The following is a 12,951-nucleotide window of genomic DNA, read 5'->3' on the forward strand; positions in this document are numbered from 1 at the left end:
GTCTGTTTCCTAGTCCCGGTTTGAAGTTCCTGCAGTTTTCACTGTAAAACAGATTTGGTGCTAGTACCTCCCCATAAATATGTATGGAATGGAATTTGCAACTGAAAAGAAACTTTGTGTTCCCAACAAGCTAGATGAAGGACGGCTTTGACACACACATGTCTCTCAGAACAGAGCATGTGGAGAGACGTTCGTTCATCTAGCACCAAGGGAAAAAGGATGCAGGGAAACTTTTACTCTGGTTTCTCAGTCTGTTTCCTAGTGCTGGTTTGAATTTCCTGCAGTTTTCTCTGTAAAACAGAGTAGGAGCTAATACCTACCCGTATATATGTATGGAGTGGAGTTTGCATCTGAAAAGAAACTTTGTGTTCCCAACAAGCTAGGTTAAGGACGGATTTCACACACAAATATCTCTCAGAACTGAGCATGTGGAGAGACGTTCGTTCATCTAGCACCAAGGGAACGTGTTGCAGGGGAAACTTTTACGCTGGTTCCTCAGGATGTTTCCTAGTGCTGGTTTGAATTTCCCGCAGTTTTCACTGTAAAAAAGAGTTGGGTCTAGTACCTCCCCCTATATATGCAAGGATTGGAGATTGCAACTGAAAATAAACATTGTGTTCCCAACAAGCTAGGTGAAGGACGGCTTTCACACACACTTATCTCTGAGAACTTAGCATGTGGAAAGTCATTCGTTCATCTAGAAACAAGGGAACGGTTTGCAGGAGAAACTTTTTTTCGGTTTCTCAGTCTGTTTCCTTGTTCTGGTTTGAATTTCCTGCATTTATCACAGTAAAAACGAATTGGAGCTAGAACCACCCCGTATATATGTATGGAATGGAGTTTGAAACTGAAAAGAAACTATGTGTTCCCAACAAGCTAGGTGAAGTACAGCTTTCACACACACTTCTCTCTCAGAATTGAGCATGTGGAGAGACGTTCGTTCATCTGCACCAACTGAACGGGTTTCAGGAGAAAGTATTACTCTGGTTTCTCAGTCTATTTCCTAGTGCCGGTTTGAAGTTCCTGCAGTTTATACCGTAAAATCGAGTTGGAGCTAGTACCTCCCCCTATATATTTATGGAGTGGAGTTTGCAACTGAAAAGAAACTTTGTGTTCCCAACAAGCTAGGTGAAGGACGGCTTTCACACACATATCACTCAGAAATGAGCATGTGGAAAGACGTTCGTTCATCTAGCACCAAGGGAATTGGTTGCAGGAGAAACTTTTACTCTGGTATCTCAGTCTGTTTCCTAGTGCCGGTTTGAAGTTCCTGCAGTTTTCACTGTAAAACCGAGTTGGAGCTAGTACCTCCCCATATATATGTATGGAGTGTAGTTTGCAACTGAAAAGAATCTTTGTTTTCCCAACAAGCTAGGTGAAGGACGGCGTACACACACACTTATCTCTCCGAACTGAGCATGTGGAGAAATGTTCGTTCATCTAGCACCAAGGGAACGGGATGCAGTAGAAACTTTTACTCTGGTTTCACATTCTGTTTCCTAGTGCCGGTTTGAAATTCCTGCAGTTTTCACTGTAAAACCGAGTCGGAGCTAGTACCTCCCCTTATATATGTATGGATTCAATTTTGCAACTGAAAAGAAACTTTGTGTTCCCAACAAGCTAGGTGAAGGACGGCTTTCACACAGAATTATCTCTCAGAAGTGAGCATGTGGAGAGACATTCGTTCATCTTGCACAAAGGGAACGGTTTACAGGGAAAATTTTACTCTGGTTTCTCAGTCTGTTTCCTAGTGCCGGTTTGAAGTTCCTGCAGTTTTCACTGTAAAAACGAGTTGGAGCTAGTAACTCTCTATATATATGTATGGTGTGGAGTTTGCACCTGAAAATAATCATGTGTTCCCAACAAGCATAGTGTAGGACAGCATTCACACACACTTATCTCTCCGAACTGAGCATGTGGAGAGTAGTTCGTTCATCTAGCACCAAGGGAAATGGTGGCAGGAGAAACTTTTTCTCTGGTTTCTCAGTCTGTTTCCTAGTGCCGTTTTGAAGTTCCTGCAGTTTTCACTGTAAAACCGAGTTGGTGCTAGTAACTCCCCGTATATATGTATGGAATGGAGTTTGCAACTGAAAAGAAACTTTGTGTTCCCAACAAGCTAGGTGAAGGACGGCGTTCACACACACTTATCTCTCCGAACTGAGCATGTGGAAAGACGTTCGTTCATGTAGCACGAAGGGAACGTTTTGCAGGAGAAACTTTTCTCTGGTTTCTCAGTCTGTTTCCTAGTGCCGCTATGAAGTTCCTGCAGTTTTCACTGTATAACCGAGTTGGATCTAGTACCTGTCCCTATATATGCAAGGTGTGGAGTTTGCAACTGAAAATAAGCATTGAGTTCCCAACAAGCTAGGTGAAGGACGGATTTCACACATAATTTTCTCTCAGAACTAAGCATGTGGAGAGACGTTCGTTCATCTAGCACCAAGGGAACGGGTTGCAGGAGAAACTTTTACTCTGGTTTCTCAGCCTGTTTCGTAGTTACGGTTTGAATTTCCTGCAGTTTTCACTGTAAAACCGAATTTGAGCTACTACCTCCCCCTGTATAGGTAAGGAATGGAGTTTGAAACCGAAAAGAAACTTTGTGTTCCGAACAAGCTAGTGGAAGGACGGCGTTCACACTCAATTATCTATCAGAAATGAGCATGTGGAGAGACGATCGTTCATCTAGCACCAAGGGAAAAAGGATGAAGGAGAAACTTTTACTCTGGTTTCTCAGTCTGTTTCCTAGTGCCGGTTTGAAGTTCCTGCAGTTTTCACTGTAAATCCGTGTTGGAGCTAGTACATCCCCATATATATGAATGGAGTGGCATTTGCAACTGAAAAGATACTTTGTGTTCCCAACAAGCTAGTTGAAGGACGGCTTTCACACACAATTATCTCTCAGAACTGAGCGTGTGTAGAGACGTTCGTTCACCTAGCACCAAAGGAAAAGTTTGCAGGAGAAACTTTTACTCTGCTTTCTCAGTCTATTTCCTAGTGCCGGTTTGAAACTCCTGCAGTTTTCACTCTAAAACCGAGTTGGAGCTAGTACCTCCCCATATATATGTATGGAGTGCAGTTTGCAACTGAAAAGAAACATTGTGTTCCCAACAAGCTAGGTGAAGGACGGCTTTCACACACACTTATCTCTCAGAACTGAGCATGTGGAGAGACGTTCGTTCACCTAGCACCAATTGAACGGGTTGCAGGGGAAAGTTTTACTCTGTTTTCTCAGTCTGTTTCCTACTACCGGTTTGAAGTTCCTGCAATTTTCACTGTACAACCGAGTTGGATATACTACCTCCCCCTATATATGAAAGGAGTGGTGTTTGCAACTGAAAATAAACATTGTGTTCCCAACAAGCAAGGTGAAGGACAGCTTTCACACACACTTATCTATCAGAACTGAGCATGTGGAGAGACGTTCGTTCATCTAGCACCAAGGGAATGGGTTGCAGGGGAAACTTATACTCTGGATTTTCATTCTGTTTCCTAGTGCCGGTTTGAAGTTCCTGCAGTTTCCACTGTAAAACAGAGTTGGAGCTAGTAAATCCCCATATATATGTATGGAGTGGAGTTTGCAACTGAAAAGAAACTTTGTGTTCCCAACAAGCTAGGTGAAGGACGGCTTTCACACAGAATTATCTCTCAGAAGTGAGCATGTGGAGAGACATTCGTTCATCTTGCACAAAGGGAACGGTTTACAGGGAAACTTTTACTCTGGTTTCTCAGTCTGTTTCCTAGTGCCGGTTTGAAGTTCCTGCAGTTTTCAGTGTAAAAACGAGTTGGAGCTAGTAACTCTCTATATATATGTATGGTGTGGAGTTTGCAACTGAAAATAATCATGTGTTCCCAACAAGCATAGTGAAGGACAGCATTCACACACACTTATCTCTCCGAACTGAGCATGTGGAGAGTAGTTCGTTCATCTAGCACCAAGGGAAATGATGGCAGGAGAAACTTTTTCTCTGGTTTCTCAGTCTGTTTCCTAGTGCCGTTTTGAAGTTCCTGCAGTTTTCACTGTAAAACCGAGTTGGTGCTAGTAACTCCCCGTACATATGTATGGAATGGAGTTTGCAACTGAAAAGAAACTTTGTGTTCCCAACAAGCTAGGTGAAGGACGGCGTTCACACACACTTATCTCTCCGAACTGAGCATGTGGAAAGACGTTCGTTCATGTAGCACGAAGGGAACGTTTTGCAGGAGAAACTTTTACTCTGGTTTCTCAGTCTGTTTCCTAGTGCCGCTATGAAGTTCCTGCAGTTTTCACTGTATAACCGAGTTGGATCTAGTACCTGTCCCTATATATGCAAGGTGTGGAGTTTGCAACTGAAAATAAGCATTGTGTTCCCAACAAGCTAGGTGAAGGATGGCTTTCACACACACATATCTCTCAGAACTGAGCATGTGGAGAGACGTTCGTTCATCTTGCACCAAGGGAATTGTTTGCAAGAGAAACTTTTACTCTGGTTTCTCAGCCTGTTTCCTACTTACGGTTTGAATTACCTGCAGTTTTCACTGTAAAACCGAATTGGAGCTAGATACTCCCCGTATATATGTATGGAATGGAGTTTGAACCCGAAAAGAAACTTTGTGTTCCCAACAAGATAAGTGAAGTACGGCTTTCACACACAATTATCTCTCAGAAGTGAGCATGTGGAGAGACGTTCGTTCATCTAGAACCAAGGGAAAAGGATGCAGGAAAAACTTTTACTCTGGTTTCTCAGTCTGTTTCCTAGTGCCGGTTTGAAGTTCCTGCAGTTTTCTCTGTAAAAACGAGTTGGAGCTAGTAACTCTCTATATATATATATGGAGTGGAGTTTGCAACTGAAAAGGATCATGTGTTCCCAACAAGCAAGGTGAAGGACAGCTTTCACCCAAACTTATCTCTCCGAACTGAGCATGTGGAGAGTAGTTCGTTCATCTAGCACCAAGGGAAATGATGGCAGGAGAAACTTTTACTCTGGTTTCTCAGTCTGTTTCCTAGTGCCGGTTTGAAGTTCCTGCAGTTTTCACTGTAAAACCGATTTGGTGCTAGTACCTCCCCATAAATATGTATGGAATGGAATTTGCAACTGAAAAGAAACTTTGTGTTCCCAACAAGCTAGATGAAGGACGGCTTTGACACACACATGTCTCTCAGAACTGAGCATGTGGAGAGACGTTCGTTCATCTAGCACCAAGGGAAAAAGGATGCAGGGAAACTTTTACTCTGGTTTCTCAGTCTGTTTCCTAGTGCTGGTTTGAAGTTCCTGCAGTTTTCTCTGTAAAACAGAGTAGGAGCTAATACCTACCCGTATATATGTATGGAGTGGAGTTTGCATCTGAAAAGAAACTTTGTGTTCCCAACAAGCTAGGTTAAGGACGGCTTTCACACACAAATATCTCTCAGAACTGAGCATGTGGAGAGACGTTCGTTCATCTAGCACCAAGGGAACGTGTTGCAGGGGAAACTTTTACGCAGGTTCCTCAGGATGTTTCCTAGTGCTGGTTTGAATTCCCCGCAGTTTTCACTGTAAAAAAGAGTTGGGTCTAGTACCACCCCCTATATATGCAAGGATTGGAGATTGCAACTGAAAATAAGCATTGTGTTCCCAACAAGCTAGGTGAAGGACGGCTTTCACACACACTTATCTCTGAGAACTTAGCATGTGGAAAGTCATTCGTTCATCTAGAAACAAGGGAACGGTTTGCAGGAGAAACTTTTTCTCGGTTTTCTCAGTCTGTTTCCTTGTTCTGGTTTGAATTTCCTGCATTTTTCACAGTAAAAACGAATTGGAGCTAGAACCACCCCCTATATATATATAGAATGGATTTAGAAACTGAAAAGGAACTTTGTGTTCCCAAAAAGCTAGGTGAAGTACGGCTTTCACACACACATCTCTCTCAGAACTGAGCATGTGGAGAGAAGTTCGTTCATCTAGCACCAACTGAAAGGGTTTCAGGAGAAAGTATTACTCTGGTTTCTCAGTCTATTTCCTAGTGCCGGTTTGAAGTTCCTGCAGTTTTCAGTGTAAAATCGAGTTGAAGCTAGTACTTCCCCCTATATATTTATGGAGTGGAGTTTGCAACTGAAAAGAAACTTTGTGTTCCCAACAAGCTAGGTGAGGGACGGCTTTCACACACATATCACTCAGAACTGAGCATGTGGAGAGACGTTCGTTCATCTAGCAGCAAGGGAATTGGTTGCAGGAGAAACTTTTACTCTGGTATCTCAGTCTGTTTCCTAGTGCCGGTTTGAAGTTCCTGCAGATTTCACTGTAAAATCGAGTTGGAGCTAGTACCTCCCCATATATATGTATGGAGTGTAATTTGCAACTGAAAAGAAACTTTGTATTCAAAACAAGCTAGGTGAAGTACGGCTTTCACACACACATATCTCTCAGAACTGAGCATGTGGAGAGACTTTCGTTCATCTAGCACCAAGGGAAAAGGGTGCAGGAGAAACTATTACTCTGGTTTCTCAGTCTGTTTTCTAGTGCTGCTTTGAAGTTCCTGCAGTTTTCACTGTAAAACGGAGTTGGATTTAGTAACTCTCCCTATATATTCAAGGTGTGGAGTTTGCAACTGAAAATAAGCATTGTGTTCCCAACAAGCTTAGTGAAGACGAATTTCACACACATTTATCTCTCAGAACTTAGCATGTGGAGAGACGTTCGTTCATCTAGCACCAAGGGAATTGGTTGCAGGAGAAACTTTTACTCTGGTTTCTCAGTCTGTTTCCTAGGGCCGGTTTGAATTTCCTGCAGTTTTCACTATAAAACCGAGTTGGAGCTTGTACCAACCCATATATATGTATGGAGTGTAGTTTGCAACTGAAAAGAAATTTTGTGTTCCCAACAAGCTAGGTGAAGGACGGCTTTCACACACACTTATCTCTCAGAACTGAGTGTGTTTAGAGACGTTCGTTCACCTAGCACAAAAGGAACGGTTGGCAGGAGAAACTTTACTCTGATTTCTCAGTCTGTTTCCTAGGGCCGGTTTGAAGTTCCTGCAGTTTTCACTGTAAAACCGAGTCGGAGCTTGTATCTCCCCATATATATGTATGGATTGGAGTTTGCAACTGAAAGAATCTTTGTTTTCCCAACAAACTAGGTGAAGGACGGCGTACACACACACTTATCTCTCCGAACTGAGCATGTGGAGAAATGTTCGTTCATCTAGCACCAAGGGAACGGGATGCAGTAGAAACTTTTACTCTGGTTTCACATTCTGTTTCCTAGTGCCGGTTTGAAATTCCTGCAGTTTTCACTGTAAAACCGAGTCGGAGCTAGTACCTCCCCTTATATATGTATGGATTCAATTTTGCAACTGAAAAGAAACTTTGTGTTCCCAACAAGCTAGGTGAAGGACGGCTTTCACACAGAATTATCTCTCAGAAGTGAGCATGTGGAGAGACATTCGTTCATCTTGCACAAAGGGAACGGTTTACAGGGAAAATTTTACTCTGGTTTCTCAGTCTGTTTCCTAGTGCCGGTTTGAAGTTCCTGCAGTTTTCACTGTAAAAACGAGTTGGAGCTAGTAACTCTCTATATATATGTATGGTGTGGAGTTTGCACCTGAAAATAATCATGTGTTCCCAACAAGCATAGTGTAGGACAGCATTCACACACACTTATCTCTCCGAACTGAGCATGTGGAGAGTAGTTCGTTCATCTAGCACCAAGGGAAATGGTGGCAGGAGAAACTTTTTCTCTGGTTTCTCAGTCTGTTTCCTAGTGCCGTTTTGAAGTTCCTGCAGTTTTCACTGTAAAACCGAGTTGGTGCTAGTAACTCCCCGTATATATGTATGGAATGGAGTTTGCAACTGAAAAGAAACTTTGTGTTCCCAACAAGCTAGGTGAAGGACGGCGTTCACACACACTTATCTCTCCGAACTGAGCATGTGGAAAGACGTTCGTTCATGTAGCACGAAGGGAACGTTTTGCAGGAGAAACTTTTCTCTGGTTTCTCAGTCTGTTTCCTAGTGCCGCTATGAAGTTCCTGCAGTTTTCACTGTATAACCGAGTTGGATCTAGTACCTGTCCCTATATATGCAAGGTGTGGAGTTTGCAACTGAAAATAAGCATTGAGTTCCCAACAAGCTAGGTGAAGGACGGATTTCACACATAATTTTCTCTCAGAACTAAGCATGTGGAGAGACGTTCGTTCATCTAGCACCAAGGGAACGGGTTGCAGGAGAAACTTTTACTCTGGTTTCTCAGCCTGTTTCGTAGTTACGGTTTGAATTACCTGCAGTTTTCACTGTAAAACCGAATTTGAGCTACTACCTCCCCCTGTATAGGTAAGGAATGGAGTTTGAAACCGAAAAGAATCTTTGTGTTCCCAACAAGCTAGTGGAAGGACGGCGTTCACACTCAATTATCTATCAGAAATGAGCATGTGGAGAGACGATCGTTCATCTAGCACCAAGGGAAAAAGGATGAAGGAGAAACTTTTACTCTGGTTTCTCAGTCTGTTTCCTAGTGCCGGTTTGAAGTTCCTGCAGTTTTCACTGTAAATCCGTGTTGGAGCTAGTACATCCCCATATATATGAATGGAGTGGCATTTGCAACTGGAAAGATACTTTGTGTTCCCAACAAGCTAGTTGAAGGACGGCTTTCACACACAATTATCTCTCAGAACTGAGCGTGTGTAGAGACGTTCGTTCACCTAGCACCAAAGGAAAAGTTTGCAGGAGAAACTTTTACTCTGCTTTCTCAGTCTATTTCCTAGTGCCGGTTTGAAACTCCTGCAGTTTTCACTCTAAAACCGAGTGGGAGCTAGTACCTCCCCATATATATGTATGGAGTGGAGTTTGCAACTGAAAAGAAACATTGTGTTCCCAACAAGCTAGGTGAAGGACGGCTTTCACACACACTTATCTCTCAGAACTGAGCATGTGGAGAGACGTTCGTTCACCTAGCACCAATTGAACGGGTTGCAGGGGAAAGTTTTACTCTGTTTTCTCAGTCTGTTTCCTACTACCGGTTTGAAGTTCCTGCAATTTTCACTGTACAACCGAGTTGGATATACTACCTCCCCCTATATATGAAAGGAGTGGTGTTTGCAACTGAAAATAAACATTGTGTTCCCAACAAGCAAGGTGAAGGACAGCTTTCACACACACTTATCTATCAGAACTGAGCATGTGGAGAGACGTTCGTTCATCTAGCACCAAGGGAATGGGTTGCAGGGGAAACTTATACTCTAGATTTTCATTCTGTTTCCAGGTGCCGGTTTGAAGTTCCTGCAGTTTCCACTGTAAAACAGAGTTGGAGCTAGTAAATCCCCATATATATGTATGGAGTGGAGTTTGCAACTGAAAAGAAACTTTGTGTTCCCAACAAGCTAGGTGAAGGACGGCTTTCACACAGAATTATCTCTCAGAAGTGAGCATGTGGAGAGACATTCGTTCATCTTGCACAAAGGGAACGGTTTCCAGGGAAACTTTTACTCTGGTTTCTCAGTCTGTTTCCTAGTGCCGGTTTGAAGTTCCTGCAGTTTTCCCTGTAAAAACGAGTTGGAGCTAGTAACTCTCTATATATATGTATGGTGTGGAGTTTGCAACTGAAAATAATCATGTGTTCCCAACAAGCATAGTGAAGGACAGCATTCACACACACTTATCTCTCCGAACTGAGCATGTGGAGAGTAGTTCGTTCATCTAGCACCAAGGGAAATGGTGGCAGGAGAAACTTTTTCTCTGGTTTCTCAGTCTGTTTCCTAGTGCCGTTTTGAAGTTCCTGCAGTTTTCACTGTAAAACCGAGTTGGTGCTAGTAACTCCCCGTACATATGTATGGAATGGAGTTTGCAACTGAAAAGAAACTTTGTGTTCCCAACAAGCTAGGTGAAGGACGGCGTTCACACACACTTATCTCTCCGAACTGAGCATGTGGAAAGACGTTCGTTCATGTAGCACGAAGGGAACGTTTTGCAGGAGAAACTTTTACTCTGGTTTCTCAGTCTGTTTCCTAGTGCCGCTATGAAGTTCCTGCAGTTTTCACTGTATAACCGAGTTGGATCTAGTACCTGTCCCTATATATGCAAGGTGTGGAGTTTGCAACTGAAAATAAGCATTGTGTTCCCAACAAGCTAGGTGAGGGACGGATTTCACACACACTTTTCTCTCAGAAATAAGCATGTGGAGAGACGTTCGTTCATCTAGCACCAAGGGAACGGGTTGCAGGAGAAACTTTTACTCTGGTTTCTCAGCCTGTTTCCTAGTTACGGTTTGAATTTCCTGCAGTTTTCACTGTAAAACCGAATTTGAGCTACTACCTCCCCCTGTATAGGTAAGGAATGGAGTTTGAAACCGAAAAGAAACTTTGTGTTCCCAACAAGCTAGTTGAAGGACGGCGTTCACACACAATTATCTATCAGAAATGAGCATGTGGAGAGACGATCGTTCATCTAGCACCAAGGGAAAAAGAATGAAGGAGAAACTTTTACTCTGGTTTCTCAGTCTGTTTCCTAGTGCCGGTTTGAAGTTCCTGCAGTTTTCACTGTAAATCCGTGTTGGAGCTAGTACATCCCCATATATATGAATGGAGTGGCATTTGCAACTGAAAAGATACTTTGTGTTCCCAACAAGCTAGTTGAAGGACGGCTTTCACACACAATTATCTCTCAGAACTGAGCGTGTGTAGAGACGTTCGTTCACCTAGCACCAAAGGAAAAGTTTGCAGGAGAAACTTTTACTCTGCTTTCTCAGTCTATTTCCTAGTGCCGGTTTGAAACTCCTGCAGTTTTCACTCTAAAACCGAGTTGGAGCTAGTACCTCCCCATATATATGTATGGAGTGGAGTTTGCAACTGAAAAGAAACATTGTGTTCCCAACAAGCTAGGTGAAGGACGGCTTTCACACACACTTATCTCTCAGAACTGAGCATGTGGAGAGACGTTCGTTCACTTAGCACCAATTGAACGGGTTGCAGGGGAAAGTTTTACTCTGTTTTCTCAGTCTGTTTCCTACTACCCGTGAGAAGTTCCTGCAATTTTCACTGTAAAACCGAGTTGGATATACTACCTCCCCCTATATATGAAAGGAGTGGTGTTTGCAACTGAAAATAAACATTGTGTTCCCAAGAAGCAAGGTGAAGGACAGCTTTCACACACACTTATCTATCAGAACTGAGCATGTGGAGAGACGTTCGTTCATCTAGCACCAAGGGAATGGGTTGCAGGGGAAACTTATACTCTGGATTTTCATTCTGTTTCCTAGTGCCGGTTTGAAGTTCCTGCAGTTTCCACTGTAAAACAGAGTTGGAGCTAGTAAATCCCCATATATATGTATGGAGTGGAGTTTAAAACTGAAAAGAAACTTTGTGTTCCCAACAAGCTAGGTGAAGGACGGCTTTCACACACAATTATCTCTCAGAACTGAGCGTGTGTAGAGACGTTCGTTCACCTAGCACCAAAGGAAAAGTTTGCAGGAGAAACTTTTACTCTGCTTTCTCAGTCTATTTCCTAGTGCCGGTTTGAAACTCCTGCAGTTTTCACTCTAAAACCGAGTTGGAGCTAGTACCTCCCCATATATATGTATGGAGTGGAGTTTGCAACTGAAAAGAAACATTGTGTTCCCAACAAGCTAGGTGAAGGACGGCTTTCACACACACTTATCTCTCAGAACTGAGCATGTGGAGAGACGTTCGTTCACTTAGCACCAATTGAACGGGTTGCAGGGGAAAGTTTTACTCTGTTTTCTCCGTCTGTTTCCTACTACCCGTGAGAAGTTCCTGCAATTTTCACTGTAAAACCGAGTTGGATATACTACCTCCCCCTATATATGAAAGGAGTGGTGTTTGCAACTGAAAATAAACATTGTGTTCCCAAGAAGCAAGGTGAAGGACAGCTTTCACACACACTTATCTATCAGAACTGAGCATGTGGAGAGACGTTCGTTCATCTAGCACCAAGGGAATGGGTTGCAGGGGAAACTTATACTCTGGATTTTCATTCTGTTTCCTAGTGCCGGTTTGAAGTTCCTGCAGTTTCCACTGTAAAACAGAGTTGGAGCTAGTAAATCCCCATATATATGTATGGAGTGGAGTTTAAAACTGAAAAGAAACTTTGTGTTCCCAACAAGCTAGGTGAAGGACGGCTTTCACACAGAATTATCTCTCAGAAGTGAGCATGTGGAGAGACATTCGTTCATCTTGCACAAAGGGAACGGTTTACAGGAGAAACTTTTACTCTGGATTCTCAGTCTGTTTCCTAGTGCCGGTTTGAAGTTCCTGCAGTTTTCACTGTAAAAACGAGTTGGAGCTAGTAACTCTCTATATATATGTATGGAGTGGAGTTTGCAACTGAAAAGAATCATGTGTTCCCAACAAGCATAGTGAAGGACAGCATTCACACACACTTATCTCTCCGAACTGAGCATGTGGAGAGTAGTTCGTTCATCTAGCACCAAGGGAAAAGGATGCAGGAGAAACTTTTACTCTGGTATCTCAGTCTGTTTCCTAGTGCCGATTTGAAGTTCCTGCAGTTTTCACTGTAAAACCGAGTTGGAGCTAGTACCTCCCCATATATATGTATGGAGTGTAATTTGCAACTGAAAAGAAACTTTGTATTCCCAACAAGCTAGTTGAAGTACGGCTTTCACACACACATATCTCTCAGAACTGAGCATGTGGAGAGACTTTCGTTCATCTAGAACCAAGGGAAAAGGATGCAGGAGAAACTTTTACTCTGGTTTCTCAGTCTGTTTCCTAGTGCCGCTTTGAAGTTCCTGCAGTTTTCACTGTAAAACGGAGTTGGATCTAGTAACTCTCCCTATATAATCAAGGTGCGGATTTTGCAACTGAAAATAAGCATTGTGTTCCCAACAAGTTTGGTGAAGACGGATTTCACACACACTTATCTCTCCGAACTGAGCATGTGGAGAGTAATTCGTTCATCTAGCACCAAGGGAAAAGGATGCAGGAGAAACTTTTACTCTGGTTTCTCAGTCTGTTTCCTAGTGCTGGTTT

This window comes from Camelus bactrianus, unplaced genomic scaffold (assembly GCF_048773025.1).
Source record: "Camelus bactrianus isolate YW-2024 breed Bactrian camel unplaced genomic scaffold, ASM4877302v1 HiC_scaffold_41, whole genome shotgun sequence".
In the NCBI taxonomy this organism is placed as follows: Eukaryota; Metazoa; Chordata; class Mammalia; order Artiodactyla; family Camelidae; genus Camelus; species Camelus bactrianus.